General features: G+C 53.1%; 1 protein-coding gene across 3 annotated transcripts in view; it reads right to left on the reverse strand.

Annotated features, from left to right (window-relative positions):
• Nucleotides 1–12,709, reverse strand: part of smg (sterile alpha motif domain containing protein 4 smaug) — a 112,216-nt gene that overhangs the window by 63,835 nt on the left and 35,672 nt on the right. For all 3 annotated transcript variants that reach the window (XM_077666280.1, XM_077666278.1, XM_077666279.1), the window contains exon 2: nt 11,205–11,253. The gene's annotated coding sequence lies outside the window, so the exon portion shown is untranslated. The remainder of the gene's footprint in view (nt 1–11,204; nt 11,254–12,709) is intronic.

Genomic DNA, 12,709 nt, shown 5'->3' on the forward strand with positions numbered 1-12,709 from the left:
TTAATCGAGGAGCTTTAGAGGTGTTAGCCAGCAGTGTTATCACGCAGCACCACCGCTTAGTTCTGCCTCCGTGTGCGTGTCTGTTTTAACGCAGCTCTCCTGTATTAATTAGCAAGCATTTGTTTAGCAAGTTTTGCTTACCTTACCGTTATCTAATGCTTCGTATGATCCATTTGTTGAAAACCCCCTCTCGCTTTAATAGTCGGCAATACCGCCTTCCAGGGCCTTTGGGGAAATACTTTAAAAATCGGCAGTGGATTAACTTGGCTAACCCTGGAATTCAGCGAAAATCAAGGACGCTTGCTAAGCATCTGAGGCTCGTCCATGGCATCTCCGCTAGACGCTCGCGACAGCCGTTCTATATATACCTACACGACCACGTGGCTATAACGTGGTATCACATGGCCTTACGACACCCCCATCGGATATCACGTGCTTCACATCACCTCATCGGATGTTCTTAACGTCAAAGATCACCCAATGCCAAAGGTCAGCTAAAGGTCATGGGTCTAGGTCTGGGGTTCGGCACCATAACTGTAATGCATATGGTCATACACGGCTAATATGGTAGGGCTGAAGGTCGTTCAAGGTCGTTCTCCGCCCTACGCGACGACTGCTTTACCTAGCGTAGAGAAGCTTTCCGCTTCAGTCAGCATAAATAAATGAGTTCGGTGTGTACGTACATAATTTACTAAACTGTGCGCCTGTGTGTACACTGTTAAGTGCGAGCTCCCTCACCGCGGTTATCATCTAGCGGCGACCAAGCCGCCGACCCTCATTGGGCGGGCTTTCTTCCGCGTTTGTTTACCCCTTTTTCCAAGTGCACCCGCGATGCACGTGCACCGCTCCGCTTTCGCTTCCCCCATCTCCGAGGCTGACAGGCCCGGTGGTCGGGCAGTGGTAATGAATTAGCGCTTTCTCTCTCTCTCTCTCTCTCTCTCTCTCTCTCTCTCTCTCTCTCTCTCTCTCTCTCTCTCTTTTCAGGATCCTTTTTTTATTCTCGCTCTCATCTCTCTGCTGCCGTCCCATCGACGTTCGGCCGGTTCCTCGTCCGCGCAGTTGGCCAAAGGAGAAGCGCGCGATCCCTTTCGCTCGAGATTCAAGAAAGGGACGCGCGAACGGCCGGCCCCAGTCCGAGCGCGCGAGGAAAAAACTGGGACACTTTCTTTTTCGGCTCGTTTACTTGGCGGCCGCTCACTCGCTCGCTGGCGCCAACTGCCCAGCACGGACGCGGCTGGGCTGCTGCTTGGCGTTGCCCCCCCCCCCCCCCCCTTTTATCTCGCTCACCTCGCCGTCGATGAAGAGAAGGCGGGGGAAAGGGGGACTACGGCTATCTTTTTGTTTTCGACCACGCCGGGGCTATGCCTTCTTTGCATTAGCGCGCTCGTTCCCTGCGCCGCTCTCTACACGCTTTTTTTTTTTTAAGCGAAGAATGAGCCCGCGGATTCAAATGAAAGATTTCTGCGAGTCCCGGCATCTGCTATGGCGCTTCTGGTCACGATAGCAGGTGGCGGGGTTCGCGGAAATGTTTTATCTTCCCGTTTTTATTTTATTTCACAATGAAAAAACACTTATTATTATAATTATTTAAGCTTGCGCGGGACAGGGCAGGAAGATAACGGCCGTTTGAGGTGTCGCAGGGGAGCTGTACAGTCGGCATCAGATTTGTGTGGAGCGCTCGAGCGGTCCGCTGCCCCGCAGACAAAGCGGCGCGTTGCCGCAGCTGCTAAGTAACCGCACTGTGTTCGCAAAAATTTGTCAGGATATGCGTGAATACAGTAGTACTCGCGACGGACGGTTAGGCCGCGGGGAGGCTAACCGCTGGCGATGGTCACTTTTTCGGTAGTGTCTGAGGGACTAATAGCTGCTATTTGAGGGACGAATTGTTGTCGCAACGAGAGTCCGCAAAGTACTACCCCTTCAGTACTTTTTGACTCGAGAGTGCGCCGAGACAACGGGAGTTACCCCCGAAGACTTGGAAGCTAGGTGGGCACGTGCGCGTTTCTTGAGAGCGGTCGGCTGCCAGGGTCGGCTTTTATGGGTCACTCCGGAAGGCGGCGGTCGGAGGGGTGTCTCCCGCCTTCCGCTTGAATCCGCTTCTGTCTTATTTCGCTTTACCCCGCCGCGGTGGCTCAGTGGTGAGGGCGCTCGACTACTGATCCGGAGTTCCCGGGTTCGAACCCGACCGCGGCGGCTGCGTTTTTATGGAGTAAAAACGCTAAGGCGCCCTTGTGCTGTGCGATGTCAGTGCACGTCAAAGATACCCAGGTGGTCGAAATTATTCCGGAGCCCTCCACTATGGCACCTCTCTCTTCCTTTCTTCTTTCACTCCCTCCTTTATCCCTTCCCTTACGGCGCGCTTGAGGTGTCCGCCGATATATGAGACAGATACTGCGCCATTTACTTTCCCCCAAAACCAATTATTATTATTATTATTATTTCGCTTATTAGAGCCCGTGTCGTACTGCTTAGGCGCACCACACAAGTGTGATGCGGATGTGCGCGCGCGCACACACACGACGACGAGCGTTCGCGCTGGAAATGTGCTAGACGCGGGGGAACGGCACAGAACAACACAGCGGTCGTGTCTTGTGCGTGTTTTCATTCAGTAGCAGTCTTTTTTTTTAGCGTTTCTCGTTTTTTTTTTCCCTGAGCCTCGCATTTTAAGGGCGCAATCCCTCATTTGAGCATGTCCCGTTTCTCGAGTTCAACTCACTAAACGCATTTTTGTTGTTATTTTGGGGAAATGTGCTAAAATCGTGTCGGAGGAACTAAAATTGTTTTCGACAAAGTTGTGCAGATAGACGCGCGCCGCTCGGTTTGGCCGATTGTTTTTTTTTTTTTGCGCACAAGCAACAGAGGCCATCATAGCTTAGTGTGCAGTCAGCGGAGATTGCGAATGCAGACATTGTGCATTTCGGAAAATTCGCGGAAGTATTGAGGGAACTGCATTTACAGGAGCCGATACGAATAATTTGACATGTTTTTTGCCACATACTCTTGCGCGCTAGACATAGAAGCTGTGAACATGAGCTGACTGCTAGTCTAGTAAAAAAAAATAGCCGATGGTTTAGCGTGGCTAAGCGCGGGAGATTGCGGTGGCACTATAGTTACGGTGGCACGCTAAGGTCCTAACGAGCTCAAGGTATTTGTCCTAAAGGCCTGTACGATAAATGAATTTGGCCTAAAAAGGCTCTACCCGGAAGGCGTTCATCATGCAGGCCTTCACCCTAAACGCCTTTAGCACTAGGCCTTTACACTAAAGGCCTTTGAGTAATGACGTGGATAAAGGCCTTCGCCCTGGCTTATTTCGAAACTGAGTTCGACACCGCGCCGACTATGAGGTCAGTTTATTCCCTTTTTACTCCTTTCTCTTTAGAGTGTACGTGCCGAGAGAGGTGATGATGACGATGGTGCAATTTTATCGCTCAAGGGCATGTTTGGCCAAATAGCGCCACGACACAGGACATGTTCGTGTATTCAAGGTGGGGTCAAAAAACCCCATTTTGCAAGCATTTCACCCAGATACGCCGAACACCACCAAGCCGAGGGAAAGCTTGTACCTACTGTGCACAACCCCCCCCCCCCCCCCCCCCCCCCCCCCCCCAATGCGACGCGGATGCTCACACCACAAGGCCACCACTGCGGTCGCCAACAGCGAGGATAGGCGTCATACTATAGAGACAGCCCGGTTCGTTTCCGAAACTGAGTTCGACACCACGCCGATTGCGGCTGCTCAAACCACAAGGCCACCACTGCGGTCGCCAACAGCGAGGATAGGCGTCATACTATAGAGACAGCCCGGTTCGTTTCCGAAACTGAGTTCGACACCACGCCGACTATGAGGTCGACCAGCACGAGAACGAGAAACGCAGCGTCCGCGATCGAAGGCCGCAATACTTTTCTTTCTTTTTTTTTCGATTCACGCAGTTTGCACCCGTACTTCAACCAACACAGGTAGTGTCGCCTCAACGTAGTAGATAGCCCATGAGCTACACAACAACGTCTTCATCGGCGACTCTCCACTACGCTCCAAGCACGCCAGCAGAGCGGCCAGAGAAGTGTAGTAGTGAAGGGGGGGGGGGGGGGGGGGTCCTTGCCCCATCGTTTTCGCCAAGAGATGCGGAAGCAAGAGTGGCGCGCGCTCCTACCACCACCGTTGGGTTGAGAGCCAAAAAAAGAAAAGGGAAGTCGTGGAGGAATAAAAGCAGGTCGGCCTCTCCCTTTCTTACGAGCGGACCGGACCCGCGTGGCACGCCTGAAGAGGGAACCAAAAATGGGTGGAGGAGGGGTTCCCCGACACACACACACACACACACACACACACACGCTTGACGTCAGCCGGCGTACTCTCCGGCGGCGGCGATGATGAGGGAGGTCAAGGTCAATGGCACTGCCCGCCTCTCATCGCACACACTACGAGAGACGGGCGATCGGTACGGAGAAAGGTCGGGTCGCACGTCGAGGAACCAGCGGCACCCAACTGTTTACCGGCACTTACTTCCCGAGCCCCGACTTTCCGTGCCCAGTTCACGTCTCCCAGAGTATGCCCGCCGCGGCGGCTCAGTGGTTACGGCGTTCGGATGCTGAGCGAACGATGACGCGTCGGCTCAGTGGTTAAGGCGTTCGGATGTTGAGCGCACGGGGGAGCGGCAGCCGCTCGCTAAGCTACATCCAAGCGCAGTGATTGATTGATTGATTGATTGATTGATTGATTGAACACTTATTTCCATCGGAAAAGATGTTTGCACCCGCCCCTAGCGCGCATCGAAGAACCCCGGGGTTGTCGAATATAATGCGGAGCTCTTCACTGCAGGCGTCGAGACGATTAGTGGGCCTTCCCTCTATTCATCGGCACCGCCAGGAGCCCCGCCCACGTGGCGTTCGCACGACACGTTTCGCGTCGCGGAAATAAAGTCCCCAGCTTTCCTACGTACTTCAAGCAATAGAAACTGCTTGTTTTTAACCGGCGAACGTTTATTCACCACTGACGTGTGGCAGTCTCCCCGGTGATGGCGTACACGTAATTATACGTACAGACTGTACTCCACCGAAAACGATGCGGCGTTACTTGCAACGGACGACAGACAGCTGGACACTCCTTTACTGACGAGTCAGAGAGGTTCATAGATTTCGAGAAATGCGGTTGCCGTTGGCCTCGCAGTCGAGACCAGAAAATGCAGGCTTCTGACAGCGACAATATAGACCCGATGAACCCGCGATCGTGCTTTTTTTTTTAAAAAAAGGACAGCAAAATGGTCCTTTTTCTTGATCAGTGCCGCCAATACAAATGCAAGCACGCAGGCTTGGGTGCGCGCGCGCGTTTAAATTTCGTTTATGACTTCTTATGAGAGGTTTTCTTCTCATTGCGTGACGCAGTATGCCGTACTCAAAACTGAAACTCTCTCGTTCTTTATCCGCCAACCCATCGGAAAACGTTTGAGAACAGAGGAGGCGTCAAAGAAGCGAAAAATAATTGGAGAAATTGGAATTGCACGCGAAAAAAAAATTGGAGCTGGAATAAGTGCAATAGGAGTTGAAATTCCAAAATTGGAACAGCAAAAAGTCCCGCCGCGATGGCACCGTGGTTATGGCGCTCGGCTACCGAGCCGGAGTACCCGGGTTCGAACCCAACCGCGGCGGCCAGGTTTCGATGGAGGCGAAACGCTAAGGCGCCCGTGTGCTGTGCGATGTATGTGCACGTTAAAGATCCCCAGGTGGTCAAAATTATTCCGGAGCCCTCCACTACGACACCTCTTTCTTCCTTTCACTCCCTTCTCTATCCCTTCCCTTACGGCGCGGTTCAGGTGTCCGCCGATATGTGAGACAGGTACTGCGCCGTTTCCTTTTCCCAAAAAACAATGTTCAATTTTCAAGAGTAAAAAGAATTGGAATTGCAGTCAAGGACCTGCAATAAACACAAAGAAATATTTTGTCAAAGCGACACTTAAACTGTCATTGCTGCGAATGAATTTCGTTTGTCGACACAAATTGCTCACGAAATCGGAGCTCACATGCTAACGCATTCCCCTCCGCACCAATGGCCCGTGATTTTTTTTTTTTTCTGCGCGCCCAGTTCCCGTAGACTTTCGCTTCCGACTGTATGTGGTGTACGTGAGAGCAAGAAAACACGCCCTATTGAAAAATCTGTATAGGTTCGAATGGGCCAGGAAATAGGATTACGGCAAATTTGATCTGGCTTTATAGGTTTAACGACCCGAAGCGACTCAGGCTATGAGGGACGCCGTAGTGGAAGGCTCCGGATAATTTCGACCACCTGGGGTTTTTTAGCGTGACTTGACATCGCACAGTACACAGGTCTCTACATTTCGCCTCGATCGAATCGTGACCCGCGACTTTCGTGCAGTGTGCAATGTCAGTGCATGTTAAAAAGCCCCCGACGGTCGAAATTATCCTGAGCCCTCCATACGGCGTCGCTCATATCCCGATTCGCCTTGCGCCGCCGCGGTGGCTGAGTGGTTATGGCGCTCGGCTGCTGACCCGTAAGACGCGGCACGGGTTCGATCCCGGCCACGGTGGTGGAATTTCGCTGGAGGCGAAATTCTAGAGGCCCGTGTACTGTACGACGTCAGTGCACGTTAAAGAAATCCAGATGTTCGAAATTATCCGGAGCCTTCCACTACGGCGTCCCTCACAGCCCGAGTCGCTTTGGGACGTTAAACCCCGATAAGCCAAATCAAACCAAACCCGAGTCACTTTGTGAGATTAAACTTATGAAACCAAACCAAATGTGCCATAATTCTATTTGCTGACCCATTCAAGCCTACAACATTTTTCAATAGGACGGCCACTCGTTAAACATTTTTTTTTCCTTCCTTTACTACACCTCCTCCTGACCAATCACGGGGAGGCAGCAGCACGAAAAGCGAAGCTTCGGCCGGCAGAAAACAAGCGACCCACATACGCAGCACCGACTACGTATGTATAAATAGTGAAAAGGAAACGCGCGCGGCGATGCCCGGCCAGGGCGCACACGTACGATTCCAACAAAAGCATCTTGCGCGCGTGCGCCGCCACTTCGGGGACCGGCCGCGCAGCAGCAGTATGTAAATGGCGGCGGCCGACCAGCTGACGTTTCTAATCCCGTCGGGGGGGGGGGCAGAAACACGGAAGGCGCGGGCGGCAGAAACCGGCCCAGTCGACGACCCGCGCAGCACAACGCACACACACACACACGCAGCCTCTGGACTTCGGGCACATCCACCAGGGCGATCCGCGATTTCGCGAACAGGAGTGCCCAAAGCATCCTGGAGCGAATCCGTCACCGACAGACAAGCGACATTGAATAAATTACACTTCGGAGAAGGAATGTGTGTGTCACACAGTGGAATAATAATAATATTAATTGGTTTCTTGGGAAAGGAAATGGCGCAGTATCTGTCCCATATATCGTTGGACACCTGCACCGCGCCGTAAGGGACGGGATAAAGGAGGGAGTGAAAGAAGAAAGGAAGAAAGTGGAGCCGTAGTGGAGGGCTCCGGAATAATTTCGACCGCCTGGTGATCTTTAATTGGTTTTGAGGGAAAAGAAATGGCGCAGTATCTCTGTCACATATCGGCGGACACCTGAACCGCGCCGTAAGGGAAGGGATAAAAGAGGGAGTGAAAGAAGAAAGGAAGAAAGAGGTGCCGTAGTGGAGGGCTCCGGAATAATTTCGACCGCCTGGGGATCTTTAACGTCTACTGACATCGCACAGCCCACAGGCGCCTTAGCGTTTCGCCTCCATCAGAACGCAGCCGCCGCGGTCGGGTTCGAACACGGGAACTCAGCGGGAATCATCTCGTTGATTAAAAATCGCTTAATTCGTACTACCACTTTAGTCGACCTCACGCCTTGGTCACGCGCCAACAACAGGTCCACTTTTTTTTTTCGAAAAGGCTTTCAATTCCAACTCGGCGTATAGTAGAAGGAAAGATATTCCGGACCCCTTGTGTTCGACGGATGCATGCCGCCGCGTTTCCTTTTTCTTGCAATGCCCGTCAGTCCTTCCTCCCCTTCCAGTGGAATGCTACCTGGAGCGAATGTGGGCCGAATCCACTCCTGTCTAGCGCACCTTTTGACCCGCCGCGGTGGCTCAGTGGTTAGGGCGCTCGACTACTGATCCGGAGTTCCCGGGTTCGAACCCGACCGCGGCGGCTGCGTTTTTGTGGAGGAAAAACGCTAAGGCGCCCGTGTGCTGTGCGATGTCAGTGCACGTTAAAGATCCCCAGGTGGTCGAAATTATTCCGGAGCCCTCCACTACGGCACCTCCTTCTCCCTTTCTTCTTTCACTCCCTCCTTCATCCCTTCCCTTACGGCGCGGTTCAGGTGTCCAACGATATATGAGACAGATACTGCGCCATTTCCTTTCCCCAAAAAACCAATTATATATAGCGCACCTTCTGTGAATCTACGTGGCGTCGGGATACCCGTGGTCCACGCTAAGGCGTTCGAAACGATGAGACGGGGACAGACTCGATCAAAAGTTATCGGGCCAAACGGCCTAGCTTGCTGCACAGCCACGCTGTAGTGAGGCTCTTGCTGACCCGGGAACCGTTTACACGTACGCACCTGTTCTGGATGAGGGTTAGGGTGGGGAGGAGGTGTTAACCGCTGTTCCCACGTTGTACAGCCGCTCGCATTCACCCCGTGCCCGCACCATAATCGTCGATAGTTTTGGGCGCGCTCTCTGCAACGAATTTTCGCGTATAACGAACTTCTTTTCGGTGCAACCAGGCTCGAGACTGAACGTAAATTGGAGATTGTTATCAAGGTCGAAACATGGGCTTGTTGGTTCATATTTCCAAATTGCATCGCGTCAAAAGACAATGGACGGTGAACGATATGGACACATACACAGTGCAGCACTGTGCGTGTCAGTCAACTTCGTTCACCCTCCCTTGTGTTTTGATGCGCTCATAGGTCGGTGAACTCACTCGTGAGTCGATTCGGTCGGGCTCACTCAGGCTCGATCATGATCTGAGTCGTGAGTGAGCCCAGACTCATGTTCAGATCATGATCTGATTTGTGAGTTCGGACTCTGATTTAGATCATCATCTGAGCCGTGAGTACGGACTCACATTCAGCTCACAGTTCAGTTCACAGTTCAGTTCACGAGTCGTCAGTCCGGGCTCACATTCAGATCGTCCCGAGTGAGTCCCGAAGCAGACCCACCGCAGCGGCTGGCTCATTGGCTTTGGCATTCGGCTGCTGATCCCAAGGGCGCAGGTTCGATCCCGGTCGCGGCGGCCTATTTCAATAGAGGCGAAATACAAAATCACGCCCGTGCGCTGTGCTGTGCTGGAGCAGGCTAGAAACCCCCCATGTGGTCTCAATTTTATTCCGGAGACCTCCACCGACAAATTACTACAAGTTGTATAGCGCATCCGTACCTCGGCAAAATCACGAGTGCTCACTCGAACTCACTCACAAGACTTTGGTGAACCTATGTATGGGATTACTCAAACTCACACTCACAGAGGTCCGGGCTCACTCGGAACTGCAAGACAGCATTTTTTGTTGTTTTTTCTTTTTTTTTGGGGGGGGGGGGTGAGGAGGAGGTGGTCCTTCTATTCCCCGTACTTTCTCCGGAGAGGCTAGGAGGAAACGCGAGCTGCCGGCGGCCGACCCACTCACAGACACACACAGGCGGAAGAGTCCCCATTCGAGGAAACACCGCACGCGCCGCTGCCCGCGCACCTATACGTACCCGACGCCGTAGACCGCGCCGCAAGCAGCCGAAGCCGTTCGAGGGTGGGCCAGACACAAAAGCCCGCAGCCGTCAGACACCGCGGCGCGCGCCCGACTCTCTAAATAGCCGCGAGCGGGGAAGCGGTCGCCCCGGAATGCCACGAAACCCGGCGACGGTGCGGTGAAGCGAACGCGCAGTGCAGTGTGGCAGCAGCAGCAGCAGCAGCAGCAGCAGCAGCAGCAGCAGCAGCAGCAGCAGCAGCAGCAGCGGGCCCGAAAAGAGCGCGGGGGCAGGCTGCCTACCGCTACCGTGTCAGGCCGTCTCGCCCGTGCCCCGTGACGGTACACGGGCCCGCGACTCAACGGTGGGACGTCCCGTCCAACCTCGCGGGGGACAGCACATCGCGTCGGGAACGCCGGCTGTCTGTGCCGGTTCCCCTCGCTGGCTCGCCGCGCCCGACAGAGGGCGCATTAGCGCAGGCAAGTCGTTGTGCGTTGCGTGCGGAGAGGAGGAGGAAACGGCTGAACACTCGATACTACTCTGTAAAGGGCTTCACCCTACACTGGAAAGCAGCGGGGCTGACTTACCCAAGGCGTTGGGGTTTAGGGACAGTGAAGGGAAAATATATTTTATGCGGGTAAAAGTGATTCCGGAGCCCTCCACTACGGCACCTCTTTCTCACTTTCTTCTTTCACTCCCTCCTTTATCCCTTCCCTTCCGGCGCGGTTCAGGTGTCCACCGAGATGCGAGACACACACTGCGCCATTTCCTTTCCCCCCAAACCAATTTCAATTTCATGCGGGTAAAAGTAACCAAGCGAAGGTTATCTGAATGGTGGCTAAAATCAAGACAAGAGTAAAATTTCATAAGTCATGGCTAGGCGGCTTGAGCCACCGCCCGATATAAAGGATTCAGCCTTATCCATCCTTCCATCCATCCGTCGTGGAGCAACTCCTCATTTTTTTTTTTTTTGATAGCGAGAGGGCTAGTCGGCTAAACATTAGCCACGTCTTTACGTGGCTAATGTGTTGTTTTTTTCTTCTCCGAGCCAGGTTGGGTCAATGACCCATTTTTCCAAAGAAGAGCACAGAGGAAAAAACCAGCGTGGGGCGTCAGCTGGGTTGGCGCGAAATGCCGATAACGGACGGGGTGCTATCAACTCTGGGTGATGACATCACGAGCTACGTCACTGCATCCAAACCAATCAGTTACTTGCACTCCAACCATCGTTACACACTGCCGTGACGTCACGTGTGGCGTCACTAAATTCTGGCCAATCGACGCGGCCTACTGTGATGGTGCCAATCTGCGTGGCGCGTTGCACCTGATGTGATTACGCCGACACCGACGCCGCATAAATGGGAAACGTGGCCTTTTAACAGCTGTCGCTGTAAAACGACACCTGAGTCAAGCCACTGTTTGGCGTCGCGTCACTGCCAATGGGGCAGCGTGGTCATATGCGGATGATGATGATGATGATAGATAACAAAACGTGCAAGCGCACAGACTCACCGGAGCTGGCCCGGGAAGGCACTGTCGTCAGGGGCGAGTCCGAGGCCACCTGTGAGACAGAGAGAGAGGTGTAACGCAAGTCGAGTCACACGCACAACGCAAGAGCCGAGGCCGCGCGACACGCAGATCCCTCCTCCCCGCCCCCCTTCCAAACACTTCGGACACAACGTGGCACCAGGACGGCAGCGCACATGCAATGTCCATTCATCAGCGCAGGCCGCCACGCATACTCATAGCGTGACCTAGTGTCACACCGCGGCGTTCCACAGCAGTGTCCGAGCTATACGTGTACCTACGCGCATTTCACCAGACTTTTAGTTTCACGTACGCGACACAGACTGAATGGACGTATGTATGGAATTAACCTGGAATTGTTCCGGCAAGCTTTTCCGCGCCATCTATCGCCAAATACGGACACCGCTTTTTAGCATGTAGTTCTCAAATGGGTTGCATTCCCTCACATCGCGAAGCAAGCCTAAATCGTCGCTTTTGGAAAAAGCGAAGGCGCGGAGCAGCAGAACTCGTGTTTTGCACGGGGTGACTGCCGTCTCGATTTTGGCGCACTCCCGTTAGTTCGAGACCTCGCGAGACCATTGCTATGTCTTCACGAAGGCAACATCGTCAGGCTTAAGGGCTGAAAAATTGCCCTGCTATCTGAAAAACAAAAGCTATTTATCGCTTCAAACTTTATGCAAGGGTAAGAATGAGCAAAATTGAAGGCGAATACAAGAGTTTCCAGCCCGATATCGCATCGCTGTGAAGCGGGCGGGTAAGGCGCCGCCATGTTGTCAGCACTACGTATACGCAAGCAACGCGATGACCGGAACGTAAAAATCCGAATCTCGCGCTCGTACGCGAGACTCGCGCATACCCTTTGCGTTCTGAGCATGCGCACTGGTCACCCGTAAGAGCTCTACGTACGTGAAACTAAAACTGTGTAATAATGAATTCCAGCATACGCGAGCAACGCCAAAACACCAGCGCTGAACAAATAACGCACATAGGCGCAGCCTTTTTTTTTTTTTTGCTCATTTCGCAGCCTCGTGAGGCTGACATAAGATTGCGCACAATACCCCTTCCCCCGGGGGGGCCATGAGCCTGGTAGTCCCGCCACCGCACCATTACAAAGAGGGGGCTCTTGACAGTCCTCCATCTTAGACAAAGATGGTGGTGGATAGATTATCTATCCACCACCATTACTCATCCCACTTAGCCGATAAGACAAGATTAAATCGCCTTTTTCCGCGTCCGAAAGCAACAGGTGAACCAACAGAATGCATAACCCTGATCAAAGGTCAAAAAATGGCGCAATACTGCTGCCCTCATGCACTCGCCTTACCACTACAAAAAAAAAAATCGACGATTTACGGAATGCATATACAAATATCCCTCAAGGGTAACACGCCTGGGCGAGAGAGAACGTTTCGTAAATCAATCAACCGGTCCAAGTGTAAAAAAAAATCGCGATCGGCGCAATCAGGAGGCAAAAAACGGCACGCGAAGGC

The sequence above is a fragment of the Amblyomma americanum genome, chromosome 5, assembly GCF_052857255.1.
Source record: "Amblyomma americanum isolate KBUSLIRL-KWMA chromosome 5, ASM5285725v1, whole genome shotgun sequence".
Taxonomy (NCBI): Eukaryota; Metazoa; Arthropoda; class Arachnida; order Ixodida; family Ixodidae; genus Amblyomma; species Amblyomma americanum.